We start from the raw sequence: 12,973 nt of genomic DNA on the forward strand, positions 1-12,973 counted from the left end.
AAGGCTAGGACAAGGCTAGCAGCGCCAAAGTGGACCAAAGTGTCAAAAGGGTTTAACAGTCGAACCTTGAGTTCGGTCCCTTGGCCCAGAGGTTCTCGAAACCTCTCGTCGAGGACCCCCAGCCGTTCAATATATTTGATCTATTCCAGTGATAGCACACCTAATTCAACTTTTCAACTAATCATCAATCCCTTGATTAAACAAATCAGGTGTGCTATTTCAAGGCTACAACTAAATTGTGAAAGTCTGGGGGTCCCCAAGGAGAGGTGTGAGAACCACTGCCCTACTTTCCCCATCCCCTTCCATGGATGTACAGACCCCCAGATTTTCCCTGTTTGAAGCTCTTGCTAAATAAACAACTCAAGTATACCACACAACTGTGGAGGGTGAAAAGCTAACCATGGACCCCCGCAGAGGGGCCCGGCTTTTAGAACAGGGCCTTCTTTCAGACATGTGCTCCTTGTTTGCCCATAATCACATTATTCTCTCAATGTTTGCTCGACTGAATGCGCAAACCACCACATTTAACCAAGGCAAGGTGACTGGGAACATGGACGTGTACAAACAGACCAACTATGACCTCTGTAAGGCAATCAAAGTGTCAAAACGTCAGAATAGAGTGGAGCTGTAATTCAACATCTCAGACATGAGACAATTTGCATACTGCCCCAACAGATCCACAGACGATGCAATCGCCATTGCACTGCACACTGCCCTATCCCACCTGGACAAGATGACTACCTATGTAAGAATGCTGATCATCGACTACAGCTCAGCCTTCAACACCATAGTGCCATCCAAGCTCATCACAAAGCTCAGGGCCTGGGTCTGAACCCCTCCCTGTGCAACTGGGTCCTAGACACTAATCCTCAACACGGGGGCCCACAGGGGTGCGTGCTTAGCCCCCTACTGTACTCCATATTTACCCATGACTGCGTGGCCACACACGTCTCCAACTCAATCATCAAGTTGGCTGACAACATAATAGTGCGGGGACTGATTACCAACAATGACGAGACAGCCTACAAGGAGGAGTTGAGTGCCTTGGCGGAGTGGTGCCAGGAAAATAACCTCTCCCTCAACGTTAACAAAATGAAGGCGCTGATAGTGGACCACAGTAGACAGCAGAGAGGGGCACACCCCCATCCACATCGACAGAGCCGCAGTGGAGAGGGTCAAAAGATTCAAGTTCCTTTGCGTGCACATCACTGACAACCTAAAATGGTCCCCTTCACAGATAGTGTAGTGCCTCTTCAACCTCAGGAGGCTGAAGAAATGTGGCTTGGCCCCTAAGACCCTCACAAACTTGAAGCACCATTGAGAGCGTCGGGCTGTATCACTGCCTGGTATGGCAATTTCAACGTCTGCACCACAGTGCTCTCCAGAGGGTGTAGAGCCCAACGCATCATCGGGGGCACACTGCCTGCCCTCCAGGAAATCTACAGCACCCGGTGTCACAGGAAGGCCAAAAAGATCATCAAGGACCTCAACCACTGCCTGTTCACCCCGCTACCATCTAGAAGGCGAGGTCAGTACAGGTGCATCAAAGCTGGGACCGAGAGATTGAAAAACAGCTTCTATCTCCAGGCCATCAGACTGTTAAACAGTCACCTCTAGCCGGCTACCACCCGGTACTCTACCCTGCACCTTAGAGAATGCTGCCCTATATACATAGAGACACTGGTCACTCATCCGATATAACCACTACTATACATACATTTTCTATTCACATACTGTCCATCATTTCTATATACACCATTCAATGAATTGCATTTTAGTTACACTGTTCATACACACTGTGTATTTATTTATAAACTGTATTTGGGTCGGCAGGTAGTCTAGTGGTTAGATCGTTGGGCCAGTAACCAAAAGGTTGCTTGATCAAATCCCCGAGCCGACAAGGTCAAAATCTGTCGCTCTGCCCCTGAACAAGGCAGTTAACCCACTGTTCCTAGGCCGTCATTGTAAATAAGAATTTGTTCTTAACTGACTTGCCTAGTTAAATAAATATTCTACTGATGTACATAACATTCTTAGTATATCTTGTGTAAATCAATCTGGTGCATATACATATAGATTGTATTTTGATTACTGTTACATTATATGGGTTGTTAATTGGATTCATTCAGACATTTCTTGATTTCTTGTTCCTTCTGGGTAAAAAAAAGAAGTGTATTATTATGGGCACCTGTTTGTAAGGCTTGAGCGTTGTGGGAGAGGAATCAGACGCAGGAAGCAGCGATATAGGGTAATGGCTTGTAATGAGCCCAACGGCGAAAACACAAGCCACCCCAAATAGCAATATGAGCGCACACAAAACAAAGTGCCCCAACCACAAGGGACAAACACAGTCGGCGCAAAAACACGCACTAGCGCAAAACACCAACAGCGTATACACAAGCAATACAAAATGAGAAACAATCCCGCACAAAGAGCAGGCGGGCCAACTAGCTAATATAGCCCTGCTAATCAACCCAACTGAGGACAGGTGCAAACAATAACAGAAAGGGGGGGAAAACAAAAGGAATCAGTGGCAGCTAGTAGGCCGGTGACGACGACCGCCGAGCGCCACCCAAGCAGGAGGGGGCGCCACCTTCAGTGGGAGTCGTGACACTGTTTGACATTTTACTGCATTATTAGGAGCTAGTAACATAAGCATTTCGCTGCACCTGCTATAACATCTGCTAAACTGTATTGACCAACTAACTTTGTTTTGATGCTATGACTCTCTGACATCATACCTAAACGTAATGAAATGATTTTATGTCGAGAGTGGAAAACAGGTCGGCTGCCTGCAATCCAATACAATCACTTACAATAAATTGGCGTCGGGGAGGAAAAACTGTAACAATGTTATTAAACAGGTTTGAGGTACGGTTTCTAAACCGTGTGATTTCCGAGAGGCGCGTTACATTTGCAATCGTTCCAATGAGAGTTCAGTTTCACACCAAAGCAACAGACTGTTGGACTTTCCTGGCAGTTTCCAAATCCAGGAGAATATATTTCCCCTTGAATTGACAGGAAAGCTTAAAATATTGTTTTAAGCAAATTTGTTCCATTCTGGTTGTATTGAAGTCAAGTGGCAATAAATAAGGTATTCTGAACTCAACCTGATACAGCAACTTAACCTGTTATGGCTAGGGGGCAGTATTTTCACAGCCGGATAAAAAACGTACCCGATTTAATCTGATTATTACTCCTGCCCAGAAACTAGAATATGCATATAATTATTAGCTTTGGATAGAAAACACTCCAAAGTTTCTAAAACTGTTTGAATGGTGTCTGTGAGTATAACAGAACTCATTTGGCAGGCCAAAACCTGAGAAGATTTCATGCAGGAAGTGGCCTGTCTGACAAGGTGTCGTTCTTCTTGCCTCTGTTTATTGAAGACTGAGGATCTCTGCTATAACGTGACACTTCCTACGGCTCCAATAGGCTCTCAGAAGGATGGCAAAAAGCTGAATCGTGGCTTTGCAGGCTCTGGTTGAAAAAAAGTAGCGCGTTTGGGTAGTGGCTGGTTACAGTACTGTGAGACTCAGGCGCGTTCCCGCGTCGACCGAATGCTTTGTTTTCTTTCCTCTGTTTACCTAAACGCAGATTCCCGGTCGGAATATTATCGCTTTTTTACGAGAAAAATTGCATAAAAATTGATTTTAAACAGCGGTTGACATGCTTCGAAGTACGGTAATGGAATATTTAGAAATCTTTTGTCACGAATCGCGCCATGCTCGTGACCCTTATTTACACTTGGGATAGTGTCTTGAACGCACGAACAAAACGCCGCTATTTGGATATAACGATGGATTATTTTGGACGAAACCAACATTTGTTATTGAAGTAGCAGTCCTGGGAGTGCATTCTGACGAAGACAACAAAGGTAATGAAACTTTTGTAATAGTAAATCGGAGTTTGGTCAGGGCTAAACTTGGTCGGTGTCTAAATGGCTAGCCGTGATGGCTGGGCTATCTACTGAGAATATTGCAAAATGTGCTTTCACCAAAAAGCTATTTTAAAATCGGACATATCGAGTGCATAGAGGAGTTCTGTATCTATAATTCTTAAAATAATTTATGTTTTTTGTGAACGTTTATCGTGAGTAATTTAGTAAATTCACCGGATGTTTGCGGGGGGTATGCTAGTTCTGAACGTCACATGCTAATGTAAAAAAGCTGTTTTTTGATATAAATATGAACTTCATTGAACAAAACATGCATGCATTGTATAACATAATGTCCTAAGGTTGTCATCTGATGAAGATCATCAAAGGTTAGTGCTGCATTTAGCAGTCTTCTGGGTTTTTGTGACATTATATGCTAGCTTGAAAAATGGGTGTCTGATTATTTCTGGCTGGGTAGTCTGCTGACATAATCTAATGTTTTGCTTTCGCTGTAAAGCCTTTTTGAAATCGGACAGTGTGGTTAGATAAAGGAGAGTCTTGTCTTTAAAATGCTGTGAAATAGTCGTATTTTTGAGGAATTTGTAATTCGCGCCACGCCTATCATTGGATATTGGAGCAGGTGTTCCGCTAGCGGAACGTCTAGATGTAAGAGGTTAACTTTGGCTCCCGTGCTGGCCCATCCGGATCCCTCTTTGGCATTCATAGTGGAGGTGGATGTGTCCGAGGCTGGGATAGGAGCTGTGCTCTCACAGCGCTCGGGTATGCCACCAAAACTCCGCCCCTGTGCTTTCTTCTCGAAGAAGCTCAGCCCAGCAGAGCGAAACTATGATGTGGGGGACCGGGAGCTGTTGGCTGTGGTTAAAGCATTGAAGGCGTGGAGACATTGGCTTGAGGGGGCTAAACACCCTTTCCTCATCTGGACTGACCACCGCAACCTGGAGTACATCCGGGCAGCGAGGAGACTGAATCCTCGTCAGGCAATGTGGGCCATGTTCTTTACCCGTTTTGTGTTTACCCTGTCCTACAGACCAGGTTCCCAGAATACGAAGGCAGACGCACTGTCCCGGCTGTATGACACAGAGGAGCAGCGCATGGATCAGACTCCCATACTCCCGGCCTCTTGCCTGGTAGCGCCGGTCATATGGGAGCTGGACGCGGACATTGAGCAGGCGTTGTGTACAGAGCCCGCTCCCCTCCAGTGTCCTGTCGGGCGCATGTACATTCCGTCTGCTGTCCATGACCAGTTGATCTATTGGGCCCACACGTCACCCTCCTCTGGTCATCCGGGGATCGGTCAGATGGTGCGCTGTCTGACTGGGAAGTACTGGTGGCCCACCTTGGCTAAGGACGTGAGGGTTTATGTTTCCTCCTGCTCGGTGTGTGCCCAGTGTAAGGCTCCGAGACACCTGCCCAGAGGTAAGCTACACCCCTTACTCGTTCCACAACGACCTCGGTCACACCTGTCTGTGGATTTTTAACCGATCTACCTCTTTCACAGGGAAACACTACGATCCTGGTCGTTGTGGATCGTTTCTCTAAGTTCTGTCATCTCCTCCCTCTGCCCGGTCTTCCTAGGGCCCTACATACTGCAGAAGCCATGTTTATTCACGTCTTCCGGCACTACGGGGTGCCTGAGGATATAGTGTCTGATCGGGGTCCCCAGTTCACGTCGAGAGTCTGGAAGGCGTTCATGGAACATCTGGGGGTCTCGATCAGCCTTACCTCGGGTTTCCACCCCGAGAGTAACGGGCAGGTAGAGAGAGTCAACCAGGATGTGGGCAGGTTTCTGCGGTCCTATTGCCAGGGCCGGCCAGGGGAGTGGGCGGCGTTCGTGCCCTGGGCCCGAGATGGCACAGAACTCGCTTCGCCACTCCTCCACTAACCTCTCCCCCTTTCAGTGCGTATTGGGGTACCAGCCGGTTCGGGCGCCGTGGCATCAGGGTCAGACCGAGGCTCCTGCGGTGGACGACTGGTTCAGGTGCGCGGAGGAGTCGTGGGAGGCTATTCACACCGGGGGACCGGGTCTGGCTCTCGACCCGAAACCTGCCCCTTCGCCTGCCCTGCCGGAAGCTGGGTCCGCGGTTTGTGGGGCCATTCAAAATCCTGAGGAGGGTGAACAAGGTGTGTTACAGATTACAGCTTCCCTCTGATTACCGTATTAACCCCTCGTTTCATGAGTCTCTCCTCAGGCCGGTGGTGGCTGGTCCGCTCCAGGAATCTGAGGTGCGGGAGGTCCCTCCGCACCCTCTGGACATCGAGGGGGCCCTGGCGTACTCCTTTCGTTCCATCCTGGATTCGAGGCGTTGGGCGGGGGGCCTTCAGTACCTCGTGGAGTGGGAGGGGTACGGTCCGGAGTAGAGGTGCTGGGTCCCGGTTGCGGATGTTTTGGACCACGAACTGCTGCGCGAGTTTCACCGTTGCCTCGCCCTCCAGGTCGTCCCCGAGGCTGGTGTCGGCGCGCCGCTGGAGCCGCGCGTCAAGGGGGGGCACTGTCACGACGGCTCCTCTCCTTGTTCGAATGGACATTTCTCATATGTCCATTTGTTTTGTCTTGTTCCATCCACACCTGGTTTTCATCCCATAATCACACTGCATGTATTTAGTCCTCTGTTCCCCTCCATGTCTTTGTGTGTAATTGTTTATTTGTTATGTGGATATTGTCTGGCGCCATACTTTTGTTATGTTCCGTGTTTTTTCGCACATTTATGTTGTTATGTGCTGTTGTTTTTGGACCGGAATTAAAGTGAGCCTGATCACTCTGATCTCCTGCACCTGACTTCGCCTCCCGTACACACCCCTAACAATAACACAAGTAATTTTTCCAACAATTGTTTACAGACAGATTCCAGTGGGTCAGAAGTTTACATACACTAAGTTGACTGTGCCTTTAAACAGCTTGGAAAATTCCAGAAAATTATGTCATAGCTTTAAGAAGCTTCTGATAGGCTAATTGACATAATTTGAGTCAATTGGAGGTGTACCTGTGGATGTATTTCAAGGCCTACCTTCAAACTCGGTGCCTCTTTGCATGACATCATGGGAAAATCTAAAGAAATCAGCCAAGACCTCAGAAAAAAATTGTAGACCTCCACAAGTCTAGTTCATCATTGGGAGCAATTTACAAACGCCTGAAGGTACCACGTTCATCTGTACAAACAATAGTACGCAAGTATAAACACCATGGGACCACGCAGCCGTCATACCTCTCAGGAAGGAGACACGTTCTGTCTCCTAGAATGGAATGTACTTTGGTGCGAAAAGTGCAAATCAATCCCAGAACAACAGCAAAGGACCTTGTGAAGATGCTGGAGGAAACAGTTACAAAAGTATCTATATCCACAGTAAAACGAGTCCTATATCGACATAACCTGAAAGGCTGCTCAGCAAGGAAGAAGCCACTGCTCCAAAACAGCCATAAAAAAGCCAGACAACGGTTTGCAATTGCACATGGGGACAAAGATTGTACTTTTTGTAGAAATGTCCTCTGGTCTGATGAAACAAAAATATTACTGTTTGGCCATAATGACCATTGTTATGTTTGGAGGAAAAGGGGGGAGCTTGCAAGCCGAAGAACACCATCCCAACCGTGAAGCACGGGGGTGGCAGCATCATGTTGTGTGGGTCCTTTGCTGCAGGAAGGACTGCTGCACTTCACAAAATAGATGGCACCATGAGGGAGGACAGTTATGTGGATATATTGAAGCAACATCTCAAGACATCAGTCAGGAAGTTAAAGCTTGGTCGCAAATGGGTGTTCCAAATGGACAATGACCCCAAGCATACTTCCAACGTTGTGGCAAATTGGCTTAAGGACAACAAAGTCAAGGTATTGGAGAGGCCATCACAAAGCCCTGACCTCAATCCTATAGAACATTTGTGGGAAGAACTGAGAAAGCGTGTGCGAGCAAGGAGGCCTACAAACCTGACTCAGTTACACCAGCTCTGTCAGGAGGAATGGGCCAAAATTCACCCAACTTATTGGGGGAAGCTTGTGGAATACTACCCATAACGAGTGTACGTAAACTTCTGACCCACTGGGAATGTGATGAAATAAATAAATCATTCTCTCTACTATTATTCTGACATTTCACATTCTTAAATAAAGTGGTGATCCTAACTGACCTAAGACAGGGAATTTTTACCAGGATTAAATGTCAGGAATTGTGGCGGTTGGTGCAGTTTAAGATGAGGGAGAACAATTTGTTTTCGTTTTATGAGCATGACCTTATTTCTATTACAGCATAGGACTGTCATTCCTTTTCTATTCGCCCAGCTCAATGTAACATCAATAAATGTATACTACTACATAACTTTCCCTATACCTGTCATGAGGTTGCTACTGTACAACCTAGCCAATGAATGAAAGTTTACAACTAAAGTGCACAGGTCAAGAGAAATTTGAGTAATCAAGGTGACAGACATTGACACATTCAATACCACCTTGCACAATCTTGCCTGCATCTAGCTAATCTAGGGTGTAATCATTAGTCCAACAGTTGCAAATGAGAGTTTTATATTGAACAATTTCAGGTATGTTTATCCCCATTTCGTTCCATTTGCTTTCATTTAAGAAACGTTCTCCAACAGAATCGGCAGAACGAATATGCCCCTGATCACACTTTCATAGCAGCAGCGCTTAATTTGAGCCCGATCGTCATCTCTCCGTTTTGGACTGTTTTGTTCCGGAACATTTTTGGCCGGATCTTGTACCTTTTCATGGCATGAAAAATAATTATCACTTTTGCAATGTAAAAATTTGAATAAACGCAATCAAAGTCCATTCGAGTTGCCTCTTCCTTAATTCTCCTGCCCCCCCGTATCTGTCACAGAACTAGAATGAGATTCACTTTCTGTGATCTCCCTCTGCTCTGATAGACATGAGCCTGCAACTCTCGTGGCATTTCATAATTTATTTCCTTACAGAACCATAGCCATGTGAAGGGTTCTGCAGCACACATGAGAAATTGAAATACATTTACCAAACTGCTGTCTGTTCAAAAATAAATTAAATAATTCAGAATAGCCTACTACACCATTAGAAAGCCTAAACTTTTGCCACAGAGGATAAATGGCTTATTTTAATAGCCTAGCTGTGGAGTGTAGCCCAATACAAGGCATAGCCTACAGTCGGGAACCACAGCAAATATGTCAGTGAACAAACAGCATGCAGACAAAACTGGCCTTTCGCAATATTTCAAATAGCCTACAATCTCGGGAAAACAGAGGTTGGAAAGTAAATGACTCCTGCTGAAAAGAGAATACTCTAATATGTCAGCTGTTGACTACCAAAATATTTGATCAACTTCCAAATATTGTTTGTTTTACAAAGTACAAAGTAAAACAAGAGAGGCTTTTGGCACAAGCGCATAGGCCAAAGAGCTGCACATCTTTGGGTGAGTCAGTGAAACTGGAAAGCATTTTTAGGACTATAATTTCCTCCTCATATTGTAGCCTACACAATGTGTCTCCACACAACTAGACCTAGGCTATAGATGGATTCAAGACATGGTCGTTTTCATTGATCTCAGTTTGTCAGTGTCAAAGTAGTCTGTCATTTGATAATTTGTGCTTTCAAGATGACTGGAAACACTGAACAAAACGTCAGTGATTTTCAGGTCGGAAAGATGGAGCTCTAGAAAGTGGCCAGAGTTCCCCACTTGGAATTCCTAGTAGGGTAACCGTTCAAATTGAATTCTCCAAGTTGGAGCTCGTTTTTACCCGATTTCCCAGTTGTCTTGAACGTACTGAAGTCGGAAGTCCTTCCCTGTGGCTCAGTTGGTAGAGCGTGGTGTTTGCAATGCCAGCATGGTGTGTGCAATGCCAGGGTTGTGGGTTCGATTCCCACGGGGGGCCAGTACAAAAAAATTAAATAAAAATGCATGAAATGAAATGTAAGCATTCACTACTGTAAGTCGCTCTGGATAAGAACGTCTGCTAAGTGACTAAAATGTAATGTAAATGGAAGTCAGAGATTTCCCAACTCCAAGTTCCCAGTCGTCTTGAACGCGGCATTAAAAAAGATTATGCCAAAGTCTCCAGTCATGTAAAACGACGTAGAATTGCATCAAATGCGTTTATTAAAGGCCAAACATTTCCTGGGCCCTAGGCCACAAAAAAGGTTTCCCATGTGTGCCCCTACTCTACTGCTCTATTCCACTACGCAAATGTGATGGTATGCAATGCTTTACTATAAAGGTGACTTTTATTTCACATGTGTTCCGGTACCTCAGAGCTCCTCAGGTCACCCCCCTCTCGATCTCACTTCTTGTTCCTGCTCCTTCCAATTTACAAATTAAGCACTGCATAGCAGCCACAAACAAAACAGCATGATCCTTTTGATTGTTGTATAATTCCTTATCACATTTACGTGCTCTCCTCCTCTCACATTTTCCCTTCGCTTATGGACTTCAGTGTATAACACATCAGCTGTCTGTGACCAGGCGAAAAAACTCTTCCACGCCAAATGTTCATATCATAATCGCCAACAGCTACACACAGCCTACATCACTGTCACCATATTAGCTAACGTCATAATCAGCATAACTACTAGAACTAACGTGTTAGTAAACCTGCTACAATCACACAGGCCAAGGTGGCAATACATTTATAAAACCAAAAGCCTACCTTTCCTTGGAAGAGTTCCAGTGTTGGATAGCAATAGACAGCTAGCTAACATAGCATCCCTCTCTGTTTGAGCCAAGTGTTTGAGTAGGCTAAACTAGCTAGATGAATTAGCTTGCTAAGAACTGAATTTGTTCAAAACTGTTTAACTATTGTCTTTCTCTCTCTTTGAGTCAACTACTCACCACATGGTATACACTACAGTGTTAGCTAACTGTAGCTTATGCTTTCAGTACTAGATTCATTCTCTGATCCTTTGATTGGGTGGACAAAATGTCAGTTCATGCTGCAAGAGCTCTGATAGATTGGAGGACGTTCTCCGGAAGTTGTCATAATTACTGTGTAAGTCCATAAGGGGGGGGGGGACGACACACACACACGCCTCCAAGGTTTTGTATTGAAGTCAATGTACCGGGGGGGGGCGGAAACTAGATGACCTCCGGCTACACCATGGTGCTACCCTACAGAGTGCTGTTGAGGCTACTGTAGACCTTTATTGCAAAAAAGTGTGTTTTAATCAATGATTTGGTGACTTTAATATATTTAGTATAGTTTTATCTCAAAAGGATATATTTAATGTTTCACTATTTATATTTTTCTGATATTCACTGAGGAGGATGGTCCTCCCCTTCCTCCTCTGATGAGCCTCCACTGATACGTGTAGATTGCATGTTGATTACTGTTACACTGGTATTTCAGTTGTTAATTGGATTCGTTGCGACATTTCTTGATCTCATGTTGTTTTCTTTTTTAAATTATTATTTGTGTAGTCATTTGACACTATACTGCATTGTTAGGAGCTATTAAAATAACCACCCACTATAACATCTGCTAAACTGTGTACGCGATCAATAAACATTTATTTGATTTTGATTTGCTGTGGATGCCAAGTCCCATCTAGACGGTCGAGCTGTGGCTGTTATTATCACTGTTTGGCTTCAGTTCCAGCTAGCCAGAGAAAATGGAAGCCCACTTACTGTTTACTGCTCCCAGAGGAGCTCTGTGGCAGAGGTGTGGCGAACAACACTGCAGCCTTTATGAAATGAGTTGACTGTTCCGCTGTATCAACTGGTTTTAAATGTATAAGCTAGCTGTATTGAATATATGCAATTTAATACATTTTACAACAATCTGTAAAATGAGTCTGTATGAATTAGTTTGCCTTGTTCATACCACTTTTACAAAGTTATGTAATAGGCAAGTTACTGCAGTTACAAAATAGAAACATAGTAATACTATTGTAATGTTATTGTCATAGTAATATTTGGGTGATAATGCAGGGATGAGTGAGAGCTCGTACCTAGACCCCCAGGCTGCAGTGGCAGCCATCCGCGCCATCTTGGCCTGTATATCCTCAGTGACCAGAGTCCACTCCTCACAGCACTGCTTGTGCAACTGGACCCTGTGCAATGAAAAAATAACATTTTTAAAGAAGGAAATGACAAACTCTTTGCTACATGTTTTTGGACCAATTACATTTTTTGCGACTTAACCCTGACAAACAAACAAACAAACAAACAAACACACACACACACAAACACTCACACACGTCTGCTTCAGGAAAAGTCAAGCGACACAACGCCTGTATTACTGCTTTTAGTGCTTGTACCGAGACAAACTGACTGCAGCTCATTTCCCCCAGTATGGTCTCCATAAAAAGACAAGCACATTTAAACAGGCACTGCCATCGTGCTCTAAAGACATGACTCAGATACAGTCCCTTCAGAAAGTATTCACACCCCTTGACTTTTTCCACATTGTTGTGTTACAGCCTGAATTTAAAATGGATTCATTTTTGATGTTTTTGTTACTGCCCTACAAACACCACCCCATAATTTGAATTTTGTATTATTTTATTATTAATAAAAAATGAAAAGCTGAAATGTCTTGAGTCAATAAGTATTCAACCCCTTTGTATGGCAAGCCTAAATAAGTTCAGGAGTAAAATGTTCCTTAGCAGGTCATACAAAAAGTTGAATGGGCTCACTCTGTGTGCAACAATAGTGATTAAACCTCTTAGGGCTAAGGGCAGTATCCTGAATTTCTGGATGACTGATGTGCCCAAAGTTAACTGCCTGTTACTCAGGCCCAGACGCTAGGATATGCATGTAATTGGTAGCATTGGATAAAAAACACTCTGAAGTTTCTACAACTGTTAAAATAATGTCTGTGAGTATAACAGAACTGATATGGCAGGTGAAAACCCGAGGAAAATCCATCCGGAAATAAAGAAATGTTTAGGTCACAGGCCTTTTCAATGCTAGCCTATTGGATATACAAAAAAATAGGCTCCAGATTGCAGTTCCTATGGCTTCCACTAGATGTCAACAGTCTTTAGAAAGGGTTTCAGGATTTTTTCTTGAAAAACGAACAAGTAGTTGTAGTTTATCCAAGGTGTTCTCATCAGGACAGGTAGACCTTTGGCGTAAGTGAACGCAGGGCGTGCTCCTCGTT

At 44.6% G+C, this 12,973-nt stretch overlaps 1 pseudogene; it reads right to left on the reverse strand.

Moving 5' to 3' along the window:
* Nucleotides 1–12,973, reverse strand: part of LOC106567298 (serine/threonine-protein kinase mTOR-like) — a 153,861-nt pseudogene that overhangs the window by 32,250 nt on the left and 108,638 nt on the right.

The sequence above is a fragment of the Salmo salar genome, chromosome ssa13 (genome assembly GCF_905237065.1).
Source record: "Salmo salar chromosome ssa13, Ssal_v3.1, whole genome shotgun sequence".
Classification (NCBI taxonomy): Eukaryota; Metazoa; Chordata; class Actinopteri; order Salmoniformes; family Salmonidae; genus Salmo; species Salmo salar.